At 43.3% G+C, this 14,134-nt stretch overlaps 1 protein-coding gene across 4 annotated transcripts in view; it reads right to left on the bottom strand.

The window, feature by feature from the left end:
* LOC139749459 (nonsense-mediated mRNA decay factor SMG8) overlaps nt 1–14,134 on the bottom strand; it is a 138,370-nt gene that overhangs the window by 92,982 nt on the left and 31,254 nt on the right. The window lies entirely within an intron of this gene.

The following is a 14,134-nucleotide window of genomic DNA, read 5'->3' as shown; positions in this document are numbered from 1 at the left end:
GGTGAATGCAAGAGTTTTGGAGAGAGGAGCAAGTATGCAGTCTGTTGTGGATGAGAGGGCTTGGGGAGTGAGCCAGTTGTTGTTCACTGATGATACAGCGCTGGGGGCTGATTTGGGTGAGAAACTACAGAAGTTGGTGACTGACTTTGGTAAAGTGAGTGAAAGAAGAAAGATGAGGGTAAATGTAAATAAGAGCTAGGTTATTATGTTCAGTAGGGTTGAGGGATAAGTTAATTGGGAGGTAACTTTGAATGGAGAAAAAGTGGAGGAAGTGAAGAGTTTTAGATATCTGGGAGTGGATTTAGCAGCAGATGGAACCATGGAAGTGGAGGTGAGTCACAGGGTGGGGCAGAAAGTGAAGGTTCTGGGAGTGCTGAAGAATGTGAGGAAGGCGAGAACATTATCTTGGAGAGCAAAAATGGGTATGTTTGAAGGAATAGTGGTTCTAACAATGTTATATGGTAGTGAGGTATGGGCTACAGGGTTGTGCAGAGTAGGGTGGATGTGTCAGAAATGAAATGTTTGAGGACAATATGTGGTGTGAGGTGGTTTGATCGAATAAGTAATGAAAGGGTGAGAGAGATGTGTGGTACTATAAAGAGTGTGGTTGAGAGAGAAGAGGAAGGTGTGTTGAAATGGTTTAGTCACATGGAGAGAATAGGTGAGGAAGGATTGACAAAGAGAATATGTGTCAGAGGTAGAGGGAATGAGGAGAAGCAGGAAACCAAACTGGAGGCAGAAGGATGGAGTGAAAAAGATGTTGAGTGATCAGGGCCTGAACATACAGGAGGGTAAAAGGCGTGCATGGAACAGAGTGAATTGGTACATATGTATATGTCTGTGTATGTGTATGTATGTACACATTGAAATGTATAGGATTGTATATGTGCGTGTGTGGGCACTTATGTATATACATGTGTATGTGGGTGGGTTGGGCCATTCTTTCGTCTGTTTCCCTGCGCTACCTCGCTAACGCAGGAGACAGCAATTATTTATTATTATGCTCATCCTCCTCGAAGGCTCAGATTGGGGTGTCTAAATGTGTGTGGATGTAACCAAGATGAGAAAAAAGGAGAGATAGGTAGTATGTTTGAGGAAAGGAACCTGGATGTTTTGGCTCTGAGTGAAACGAAGCTTAAGGGTAAAGGGGAAGAGTGGTTTGGGAATGTCTTGGGAGTGAAGTCAGGGGTTTGTGAGAGGACAAGTGAAAGGGAAGGAGTAGCACTACTCCTGAATCAGGAGTTGTGGGAGTATGTGATAGAGTGTAAGAAAGTAAATTCTAGATTGATATGGGTAAAACTGAAAGTTGATGGAGAGAGATGGGTGATTATTGGTGCATATGCACCTGGGCATGAGAAGAAAGATTATGAGAGGCAAGTGTTTTGGGAGCAGCTGAATGAGTGTATTAGTGGTTTTGATGCACAAGACTGGGTTATAGTGATGGGTGATTTGAATGCAAAGGTGAGTAATGTGGCACTTGAGGGAATAATTGGTATACATGGAGTGTTCAGTGTTGTAATTAGAAATGGTGAAGAGCTTGTAGATTTATGTGCTGAAAAAGGACTGGTGATTGGGAATACCTGGTTTAAAAAGCGAGATATACATAAGTATACATATGTAAGTAGGAGAGATGGCCAGAGAGCATTATTGGATTACGTGTTAATTGACAGACGCACGAAAGAGAGACTTTTGGATGTTAATGTGCTGAGAGATGCAACTGGAGGGATGTCTGATCATTATCTTGTGGAAGCGAAGGTGAAGATTTGTGGGGGTTTTCAGAAAAGAAGAGAGAATGTTGGGGTGAAGAGAGTGGTGAGAGTAAGTGAGCTTGGGAAGGAGACTTGTGTGAGGAAGTACCAGGAGAGACTGAGTACAGAATGGAAAAAGGTGAGAACAAAGGAGGTAAGGGGAGTGGGGGAGGAATGGGATGTATTTAGGGAAGCAGTGATGGCTTGCGCAAAAGATGCTTGTGGCATGAGAAGCGTGGGAGATGGGTTGATTAGAAAAGGTAGTGAGTGGTGGAATGAAGAGGTAAGATTATTAGTGAAAGAGAAGAGAGAGGCATTTGAACGATTTTTGCAGGGAAAAAATGCAAATGAGTGGGAGAGGTATAAAAGAAAGAGGCAGGAGGTCAAGAGAAAGGTGCAAGAGGTGAAAAAGAGGGCAAATGAGAAAAGATGTTTTGGAAGGAGCTAAATAAAGTGCGTAAGACAAGGGAGCAAATGGGAACTTCAGTGAAGGGCACAAATGGGGAGGTGATAACAAGTAGTGGTGATGTAAGAAGGAGATGGAGTGAGTATTTTGAAGGTTTGTTGAATGCGTTTGATGACAGAGTGGCAGATGTGGGGTGTCTTGGTCGAGGTGGTGTGCACAGTGAGAGGGTTAGGGAAAATTATTTGGTAAATAGAGAAGAGGTAGTAAAAGCTTTATGGAAGATGAAAGCTGGCAAAGCAGCAGGTTTGGATGGTATTGTAGTGGAATTTATTAAAAAAGGGGTTGACTGTATTGTTGACTGGTTGGTAAGGTTATTTAATGTATGTATGACTCATGGTGAGGTGCCTGAGGATTGGCAGAATGCTTGCATAGTGCCATTGTACAAAGGCAAAGGGGATAAGAGTGAGTGCTCAAATTACAGAGGTGTAAGTTTGTTGAGTATTCCTGGTAAATTATATGGGAGGGTATTGATTGAGAGGGTGAAGGCATGTACAGAGCATCAGATTGGGGAAGAGCAGTGTAGTTTCAGAAGTGGTAGAGGATCTGTGGATCAGGTGTTTGCTTTGAAGAATGTATGCGAGAAATAATTAGAAAAACAAATGGATTTGTATGTAGCATTTATGGATCTGGAGAAGGCATATGATAGAGTTGATAGAGATGCTCTGTGGAAAGTTTTAAGAATATATGGTGTGGGAGGCAAGTTGTTAGAAGCAGTGAAAAGTTTTTATCAAGGATGTAAGGCATGTGTGCGTGTAGGAAGAGAGGAAAGTGATTGGTTCTCAGTGAATGTAGGTTTGCGGCAGGGGTGTGTGATGTCTCCATGGTTGTTTAATTTGTTTATGGATGGGGTTGTTAGGGAGGTTAATGCAAGAGTTTTGAAAAGAGGGGCAAGTATGCAGTCTGTCGTGGATGAGAGAGCTTGGGAAGTGAGTCAGTTGTTTGCTGATGATACAGCGCTGGTGGCTGATTCATGTAAGAAACTGCAGAAGCTGGTGACTGAGTTTGGTAAAATGTGTGAAAGAAGAAAGTTAAGAGTAAATGTGAATAAGAGCAAGGTTATTAGGTACAGTAGGGTTGAAGATCAAGTCAATTGGGAGGTAAGTTTGAATGGAGAAAAGCTGGAGGAAGTGAAGTGTTTTAGATATATGGGAGTGGATCTGGCAGCGGATGGAACCATGGAAGCGGAAGTGAATCATAGGGTAGGGGACGGGGCGAAAATTCTGGGAGCCTTGAAGAATGTGTGGAAGTCGAGAACATTATCTCGGAAAGCAAAAATGGGTATGTTTGAGGGAATAGTGGTTCCAACAATGTTGTATGGTTGCGAGGCGTGGGCTATGGATAGAGTTGTGCGCAGGAGGGTGGATGTGCTGGAAATGAGATGTTTGAGGACAATATGTGGTGTGAGGTGGTTTGATCGAGTAAGTAATGTAAGGTGAGAGAGATGTGTGGAAATAAAAAGAGTGTGGTTGAGTGAGCAGAAGAGGGTGTTTTGAAATGGTTTGGTCACATGGAGAGAATGAGTGGGGAAAGATTGACCAAGAGGATATATGTGTCAGAGGTGGAGGGAACGAGGAGAAGTGGGAGACCAAATTGGAGGTGGAAAGATGGAGTGAAAAAGATTTTGAGTGATCGGGGCCTGAACAAGCAGGAGGGTGAAAGGCGTGCAAGGAATAGCATGAATTGGAACGATGTGGTATACCGGGGTCGACGTGCTGTCAATGGATTGAATCAGGGCATGTGAAGCGTCTGGGGTAAACCATGCAAAGTGTGTGGGGCCTGGATGTGGAAAGGGAGCTGTGGTTTCGGTGCATTATTACATGACAGCTAGAGACTGAGTGTGAACGAATGGGGCCTTTGGTGTTTTTCCTAGTGCTACCTCGCACACATGAGGGGGGAGGGGGTTGTTATTCCATGTGTGGCGAGGTGGCGATGGGAACAAATAAAGGCAGACCGTATGAATTATGTACATGTGTATATATGTATATGTCTGTGTGTGTATATATATGTGTACATTGAGATGTATAGGTATGTATATTGTGCGTGTGTGGACATGTATGTATATACATGTGTATGTGGGCGGGTTGGGCCATTCTTTCGTCTGTTTCCTTGCGCTACCTCGCTAACGCGGAAGACAGCGGAAAAAAAAAAAATATTATTATTTTGGTCGAGGTGGTGTGCAAAGTGAGAGGGTTGGGGAAAATGATTTGGTAAACAGAGAAGAGGTAGTAAAAGATTTGCGGAAGATGAAAGCTGGCAAGGCAGCAGGTTTGGATGGTATTGCAGTGGAATTTATTAAAAAAGGGGGTGACTGTATTGTTGACTTGTTGGTAAGGTTATTTAATGTATGTATGACTCATGATGAGGTGCCTGAGGACTGGCGGAATGCGTGCATAGTGCCATTGTACAAAGGCAAAGGGGATAAGAGTGAGTGCTCAAATTACAGAGGTATAAAAGTTTGGGGGCCTTGAAGAATGTGTGGAAGTCGAGAACATTATCTCGGAAAGCAAAAATGGGTATGTTTGAAGGAATAGTGGTTCCAACAATGTTGTATGGTTGCGAGGCGTGGGCTATGGATAGAGTTGTGCGCAGGAGGATGGATGTGCTGGAAATGAGATCTTTGAGGACAATGTGTGGTGTGAGGTGGTTTGATCGAGTGAGCAACGTAAGGGTAAGAGAGATGTGTGGAAATAAAAAGAGCGTGGTTGAGAGAGCAGAAGAGGGTGTTTTGAAGTGGTTTGGGCATATGGAGAGGATGAGTGAGGAAAGATTGACCAAGAGGATATATGTGTCGGAGGTGGAGGGAACAAGGAGAAGAGGGAGACCAAATTGGAGGTGGAAAGATGGAGTGAAAAAGATTTTGTGTGATCAGGGCCTGAACATGCAGGAGGGTGAAAGGAGGGCAAGGAATAGAGTGAATTGGAGCGATGTGGTATACCGGGGTTGACGTGCTGTCAGTGGATTGAATCAAGGCATGTGAAGCGTCTGGGGTAAACCATGGAAAGCTGTGTAGGTATGTATATTTGCGTGTGTGGGCGTATGTATATACATGTGTATGGGGGGGGTTGGGCCATTTCTTTTGTCTGTTTCCTTGCGCTACCTCGCAAACGCGGGAGACAGCGACAAAGTATAATAAAAAAAAAAATAATAAGTTTGTTGAGTATTCTTGGTAAATTATATGGGAGGGTATTGATTGAGAGGGTGAAGGCATGTACAGAGCATCGGATTGGGGAAGAGCAGTGTGGTTTCAGAAGTGGTAGAGGATGTGTGGATCAGGTGTTTGCTTTGAAGAATGTATGTGAGAAATACTTAGAAAAGCAAATGGATTTGTATGTAGCATTTATGGATCTGGAGAAGGCATATGATAAGAGTTGATAGAGATGCTCTGTGGAAGGTATTAAGAATATATGGTGTGGGAGGCAAGTTGTTAGAAGCAGTGAAAAGTTTTTATCGAGGATGTAAGGCATGTGTACGTGTAGGAAGAGAGGAAAGTGATTGGTTCTCAGTGAATGTAGGTTTGCGGCAGGGGTGTGTGATGTCTCCATGGTTGTTTAATTTGTTTATGGATGGTGTTGTTAGGGAGGTGAATGCAAGAGTTTTGGAAAGAAGGGCAAGTATGAAGTCTGTTGTGGATGAGAGAGCTTGGGAAGTGAGTCAGTTGTTGTTCGCTGATGATACAGCGCTGGTGGCTGATTCATGTGAGAAACTGCAGAAGCTGGTGACTGAGTTTGGTAAAGTGTGTGAAAGAAGAAAGTTAAGAGTAAATGTGAATAAGAGCAAGGTTATTAGGTACAGTAGGGTTGAGGGTCAAGTCAATTGGGAGGTAAGTTTGAATGGAGAAAAACTGGAGGAAGTAAAGTGTTTTAGATATCTGGGAGTGGATCTGGCAGCGGATGGAACCATGGAAGCGGAAGTGAATCATAGGGTGGGGGAGGGGGCGAAAATCCTGGGAGCCTTGAAGAATGTGTGGAAGTCGAGAACATTATCTCGGAAAGGAAAAATGGGTATGTTTGAAGGAATAGTGGTTCCAACAATGTTGTATGGTTGCGAGGCGTAGGCTATGGATAGAGTTGTGTGCAGAAGGGTGGATGTGCTGGAAATGAGATGTTTGAGGACAATGTGTGGTGTGAGGTGGTTTGATCGAGTAAGTAATGTAAGGGTAAGAGAGATGTGTGGAAATAAAAAGAGCGGGGTTGAGAGAGCAGAAGAGGGTGTTTTGAAATGGTTTGGTCACATGGAGAGAATGAGTGAGGAAAGATTGACCAAGAGGATATATGTGTCGGAGGTGGAGGAAACGAGGAGAAGTGGGAGACCAAATTGGAGGTGGAAAGATGGAGTGAAAAAGATTTTGTGTGATCGGGGCCTGAACATGCAGGAGGGTTAAAGGAGGGCAAGGAATAGAGTGAATTGGATCGATGTGGTATACTGGGGTTGACGTGCTGTCAGTGGATTGAATCAGGGCATATGAAGCGTCTGGGGTAAACCATGGAAAGTTGTGTGGGGCCTGGATGTGGAAAGGGAGCTGTGGTTTCGGGCATTATTGCATGACAGCTAGAGACTGAGTGTGAACAAATGGGGCCTTTGTTGTCTTTTCCTAGTGCTACCTCGCACACATGAGGGGGGAGGGGGATGGTATTCCATGCGTGGCGAGGTGGCGATGGGAATGAATAAAGGCAGACAGTGTGAATTGTGTGCATGGGTATATATGTATGTGTCTGTGTGTGTATATATATGTGTACATTGAGATGTATAGGTATGTATATTTGCATGTGTGGATGTGTATGTGTATACATTGTGTATGGTGGTGGTTTGGGCCATTTCTTTCGTCTGTTTCCTTGAGCTACCTCGCAAACGCAGGAGACAGCGACAAAGCAAAATAAATATATATAAATAATAATAATAATAATAATAATAATAATAATAATAATAATAATAATAATAATAATTATAGTAATAATATTTATTATCTATATTCATTATACTTTGTTGCTGTCTCCTGCGTTAGTGAGGTAGCGCAAGGAAATGATGAAAGAATGGCCCAACCCACCTACATACCCATGTATATACATAAACACCTACACGGGCACATATACATACCTATACATTTTAACGTATACATACATTTACATACACTGACATATACGTATATACACATGTAAATATTCATACATGCTTCCTTCATCCATTCCTGCCGCCACCCTTCCACACATGAAATGGCACCCCCCTCCCCCTATGTGTGCGCTGCCACATTTGTTCACACTCAGTCCCTAGCTGTCTTGTGTAATCGACCGAAACCACAGCTCCTTTTCCACATCCAGGCCCCACAAAACTTTCCATGGTTTACCCCAGACGCTTCACATGCCCTGGTGCAATCCACTGACAGCACGTCGACCCTGGGGATGCTATTGCATGTGTGGCTGGGTGGTAACGGGAATGGATGAAGGCAGCAAGTATGAATATGTACATGTGTGTATATGTATGTGTCTGTGTATGTATATGTATGTATACGTTGGAATGCATAGGTATGCATATGTGTGTGTGCGGGCATTTACATATATAAATGTGTATGTGGGTGGGTTATGCCATTCTTTTGTCTATTTCCTTGCGCTACCTCGCTAACGCAGGAGATGGTGATTTAGTAACATAACAATAATAATAATACATATACTATACCTAGGGGTAGGGGAGAAAAGAATACTTCCCACGTCTTCCCTGCATGTCATAAAGGGCAACTAAAAGGGGAGGGAGCAGGGAGCTGGAAATCCTCCCCTTTAGTTCAAACTTTTCCAAAAGAAGGAACAGAGAAGGAGGTCATGTGAGGACTTTCCCTCTAAGGCTCAGTCCCCTGTTCTTAATGCTACCACGCTAACATGGGAAATGGCGAACACATATGAAAAATAAATACATGGTGACTGATTCTGGTGAGGAACTGCAGAAGTTGGTGACTGAGTTTGGTAAAGTGTGTGAAAGAAGAAAGCTGAGAGTAAATGTGATTAAAAGCAAAGTTAGGCTCAGTAGGGTTGAGGAACAAGTTAATTGGGAGGTATGTTTGAATGGAGAAAAACTGGAGGAAAAGAAGTGTTTTCGATATCTGGGAGTGGATTTAGCAGTGGATAGAACCATAGAAGTGGAAGTGAGTCACAGGGTGGGGGAGGGGGCAAAGGTTCTGGGAGCGTTGAAGAATGTGTGGAAGGTGAGAACATTATCTCGGAGAGCAAAAATGGGTATGTTTGAGGGAATAGTGGTTCCAACAATGTCATTTGGTTGCGAGGCATGGGCTATAGATAGGGTTGTGCAGAGGAGGGTGGATGTGTTGGAAATGAAATGTTTGAGGACAATAAATGGTGTGAGGTGGATTGATCGAGTAACTAATGAAAGGGTAAGAGAGATGTGTGAAAATAAAAAGAGTGTGGTTGAGAGAGCAGAATAGGGTGTGTTGAAATGTTTTAGTCACATGGAGAGAATGAAAGAGGAAAGATTGACAAAGAGGATATATGTGTCAGTAGTAGAGGGAACAAGGAGAAGCGGGAGACCAAATTGGAGGTGGAAGAATGAAGTGAAAAAGATTTTGAGCGATCGGGGCCTGAACATAAGGAGGGTGAAAGGTGTGCTAGGAATAGAGTGATTTGGAATGATGTGGTATAATGAAGTGGATGTGCTGTCAATGGATTGACCCAGGGCATATGAAGTGTCTGGGGTAATCCATGGAAAGGTCTATGGGGCCTGGATGTGGAAAGGGAGTTGTGGTTTCGCTGATACTGAGGCATGAGTTTGTCGAGTATTCCTGGAAAATCAAATGGGAGGGTATTGATTGAGAGAATGAAGGCATGTACAGAGCATCAGATTGGGGAGGAACAGTGTGGTTTCAAAAGTGGTACAGGATGTGTGGATCAGGTGTTTGCTTTGAAGAATGTATGTAAGAAAAACAGGTGGATTTGTATGGGGCATTTATGGATGTGGAGAAGGCATATGACAGGGTGGACAGAGATGTTTTGTGGAAGGTCTTACGAGTATAGAGTGTGGGAGATAAGCTGCTAGAAGCAATGAAAAGTTTTTATCAAGGATGTAAGGCATGTGTCCAAGTAGGAGGAGAGAAGAGTGAATGGTTCTCAGTGAAGGTTGGTCTATGGCAGGGGTGTGTCATGACATGGCCGTTTAATTTGTTTATGGATGGGGTGGTTAGGGAGGTAAATGCAAGAGTTTTGGAAAGAGGGGAGAGTATGCAGTCTGTTGAGGATGAGAGGGCCTGGGAGGTGAATCAGTTGTTGTTCCCTGATGATATAGCACTGGTGGCTGATTCAGGTGAGAAACTGCAAAAGTTGGACACTGAGTTTGAAAAAGGGTGTGAAAGGACAAAGTTGAGGAACAAGTTGAGGGACAAGTGAGTTGGGATGTGATCTTGAATGGAGAAAAATTAGAGGAAGTCAAGTGTTTTAATATCTGGGAGTGGACTTAGCAATGATTGGTCCTGTGGAGTGGAAGTGAGTCATACTATGTGGGAGGGGGCGAAGGTTCTGGGAGTGATGAAGAATGTGTGGAAAGAGAGAATGTTGGCTTAGCATGAAAAAATGGGCATGTCTGAAGGAACAGTAGTTCTAGCAATATCATATGGTTCTAAGGCATGGGCTGTAGACAGGGTTGTATGGAGAAGGGTGGATGTGTGGGAAATGAAATTTTTAAGGACAATATGTGGTGTGGGGTGGTTTGATCGAGAAAGTAATGAAAGGGTAAGAGAGATGTGTGGTAATAAAAAGTGTGCGGTTGAGAGAGCAGAAGAGGGTGTGTTGAAATGGTTTCGACATATGGAGGGAACGAGTCAAGAAAGATTGACAAAGAGGATATACATGTGTCAGAGGTGGAGGGACAAAGAGAAGTGGGAAACTAAATTGGAGGTGGAAGGATGGAGTGAAAAAGATATTGAGTGATTGGGGCCTGATCATTCAGGAGGGTGAGAGGCGTGCAAGGAATAGAGTGAATTGGAACGATGTGGTATACTGGGGTGGATGTGCTGTCAGTGGACTGAACCAGGGCATGTGAAACATCTGGAGGTAAACCATGGAAAAGTCTGTGGGGCTTGGATGTAAAAAAGGAGTTGTGGTTTCAGTGCATTACACATGACAGGTAGAGATTGAGTATGAATGAATGAGGCCTTTTTTTGTGTTTTCCTGGTGCTATCTCGCTGATGCAGGGAGTGGCAATGCTGTTTCCTGTGGCGCGCGGTTGTGCCAAGAATGGATGAAGGCTAGTGAGTATGGATATGGACATGTGCATATATGTAAATGGCTGTGTATGCATAAGTACATGTATGTATATGTATATATGTATATGCATGTATATATCCCTGGGGACAGGGGAGAAAGAATACTTCCCATGCATTCCTCATATGTCGTAGAAGGCAAGTAAAGGGGATGGGAGCGGGGGGCTAGAAACCCTCCCCCTCCTTATATTTTAACTTTCTAAAAGGGGAAACAGAAGAAGGAGTCACGCGGGGAGTGCCCATCCTCCTCGAAGGCTCTGATTGGGGTGTCTAAATGTGTGTGGATGTAAACAAGATGAGAAAAAAGGAGAGATAAGTAGTATGTTTGAGGAAAGGAACCTGGATGTTTTGGCTCTGAGTGAAACGAAGCTCAAGGGTAAAGGGGAAGAGTGGTTTGGGAATGTCTTGGGAGTAAAGTCAGGGGTTAGTGAGAGGACGAGAGCATGGGAAGGAGTAGCACTACTCCTGAAACAGGAGTGGTGGGAGTATGTGATAGAGTGTATGAAAGTAAACTCTAAATTGATATGGGTAAAACTGAAAGTGGATGGAGAGAGATGGGTGATTATTGGTGCATATGCACCTGGGCATGACAAGAAAGATCATGAGAGGCAAGTGTTTTGTGAGCAGGTGAGTGAGTGTGTTAGTAGTTTTGATGCACGAGACCGGGTTATAGTGATGGGTGATTTGAATGCAAAAGTGAGTAATGTGGCAGTTGAGGGAATAATTGGTGTATATGGAGTGTTCAGTGTTGTAAATGGAAATGGTGAACAGCTTGTAGATTTATGTGCTGAAAAAGAACTGGTGATTGGGAATACCTGGTTTAAAAAGAGAGATATACATAAGTATACATATGTAAGTAGGAGAGATGGCCAGACAGCGTTATTGGATTACGTGTTAATTGATAGGCGCGCAGAAGAGAGACTTTTGGATGTTAATGTGCTGATAGGTGCAACTAGAGGGATGCCTGATCATTATCTTGTGGAGGCAAAGGTGAAGATTTGTAGAGGTTTTCAGAAAAGAAGAGAGAATGTTGGGGTGAAGAGAGTGGTGAGAATAAGTGAGCTTGGGAAGGAGACTTGTGTGAGGAAGTACCAGGAGAGACTGAGTAGAGAATGGAAAAAGGTGAGAACAAAGGACATAGGGGGAGTGGGGGAGGAATGGGATGTATTTAGGGAATCAGTGATGGCTTGCACAAAAGATGCTCATGGCATGAGAAGCATGGGAGGTGGGCAGATTAGAAAGGGTAGAGAGTGGTGGGATGAAGAAGTAATTTTGTTAGTGAAAGAGAAGAGAAAGTCAGGAGGTCAAGAGAAAGGTGCAAGAGGTGAAAAAGAGAGCAAATGAGAATTGGGGTGAGAGAGTATCACTAAATTTTAGGGAGAATAAAAAGATGTTTTGGAAGGAGGTAAATAAAGTGTCTAAGACAAGGGAATCAATGGGAACTTCAGTGAAGGGGGCTAATGGGGAGGGGATAACAAGTAGTGGTAATGTGAAAAAGGAATGGAGTGAGTATTTTGAAGGTTTGTTGAATGTGTTTGATGATACAGTAGCAGATATAGGGTGTTTTGGTCAAGGTGGTGTGCAAAGTGAGAGAGTTAGGAAGAATGATTTGGTAAACAGAGAAGAGGTAGTAAAAGCTGTGCAGAAGATGAAAGCTGGCTAAGCAGCAGGTTTGGATGGCATTGCAGTGGAATGATTAAAAAAGGGGGTGACTGTATTGTTGACTTGTTGGTAAGGTTATTTAATGTATGTATGACTCATGGTGAGGTGCCTGAGGATTGGCAGAATGCTTGCATAGTGCCATTGTACAAAGGCAAAGGGGATAAGAGTGAGTGCTCAAATTACAGAGGTATAAATTTGTTGAGTATTCCTGGGAACCTATATGGGAGGGTATTGATTGAGAGGGTGAACGCCTGTAAAGAGCATCAGATTGAGGAAGAGCAGTGTGGTTTCAGAAGTGGTAGAGGATCTGTGGATCAGGTGTTTGCTTTGAAGAATGTATGTGAGAAATACTTAGAAAAGCAAATGGATTTGTATGTAGCATTTATGGATCTGGAGAAGGCATATGATAGAGTTGATAGAGATGCTCTGTGGAAGGTATTAAGAATATATGGTGTGGGAGGCAAGTTGTCAGAAGCAGTGAAAACTTTTTATCGAGGATCGAGGATGTAAGGCATGTGTACGTGTGGGAAGAGAGGAGTGATTGGTTCTCAGTGAATGTAGGTCTGCGGCAGGGGTGTGTGATGTCTCCATGGTTGTTTAATTTGTTTATGGATGGGCTTGTTAGGGAGGTGAATGTAAGAGTTTAGGAAAGAGGGACAAGTATGCAGTCTGTTGTGGATGAGAGAGCTTGGGAAGTGAGTCAGTTGTTGTTCCCTGATGATACAGTGCTGGTGGCTGATTCATGTCAGAAACTGCAGAAGCTGGTGACTGAGTTTGGTAAAGTGTGTGAAAGAAGAAAGCAGAGAGTAAATGTGAATAAGAGCAAGGTTATTAGATACAGTAGGGTTGAGGGACAAGTCAATTGGGAGGTAAGTTTGAATGGAGAAAAACTGGAGGAAGTGAAGTGTTTTAGATATCTGGGAGTGGATTTGGCAGTGGATGGAACCATGGAAGCGGAAGTGAATCATAGGGTGGGGGAGGGGGCGAAAGTTCTGGGAGCATTGAAGAATGTGTGGAAGTTGAGAACATTATCTCAGAGAGCAAAAATGGGTATGTTTGAAGGAATAGTAGTTCCAACAATTTTATATGGTTGTGGGGCATGGGCTATAGATAGAGTTGTGCACAGGAGGGTGAATGTGCTGGAAATGAGATGTTTGAGGACAATATGTAGTGTGAGGTGGTTTGATTGAGTAAGTAATAATTGGGTAAGAGAGATGTGTGGTAATAAAAAGAGTGTGGTTGAGAGAGCAGAAGAGGGTGTTTTGAAATGGTTTGGTCACATGGAGAGAATGAGTGAGGACAGATTGACCAAGAGGATATATGTGTCAGAGGTGGAGGGAACGAGAAGTGGGAGACCAAATTGGAGGTGGAAAGATGGAGTGAAAAAGATTTTGAGTGATCGGGGCCTGAACATGCAGGAGGGTGAAAGGCGTGCAAGGAATAGAGTGAACTGGAACGATAAGGTATACCGGGGTCGACGTGCTGTCAATGGATTGAACCACAGCATGTGAAGTGTCTGAGATAAACCATGGAAAGTTCTGTGGGGCCTGAATGTGGAAGGGGAGCTGTGGTTTCGGTGCACTATACATGACAGTTAGAGACTGAGTGTGAACGAATGTAGCCTTTGTTGTCTTTTCCTAGCGCTACCTCGCACACATGAGGGGGGAGGGGGTTTTTATTTCATGTGTGGCGGGGTGGCGATGGGAATGAATAAGGCTAGACAGTATGAATTATGTACATGTGTATATATGTACATGTCTGTGTGTGTACATATATATATATATATATTTATTATTATATTTATTTTGCTTTGTCGCTGTCTCCCGCGTTTGCGAGGTAGCACAAGGAAACAGACGAAAGAAATGGCCCAACCCACTCCCATACACATGTATATACATACACGTCCCCACACACAAGTATACATACCCATACATCTCAATGTACACATATATATATATACACACACAGACAGACATATATATGTATATGTTGAGATATATAGGT

This window comes from Panulirus ornatus, chromosome 7, assembly GCF_036320965.1.
Source record: "Panulirus ornatus isolate Po-2019 chromosome 7, ASM3632096v1, whole genome shotgun sequence".
Taxonomy (NCBI): Eukaryota; Metazoa; Arthropoda; class Malacostraca; order Decapoda; family Palinuridae; genus Panulirus; species Panulirus ornatus.
This window is presented reverse-complemented; position numbering and strand designations above follow the sequence as displayed.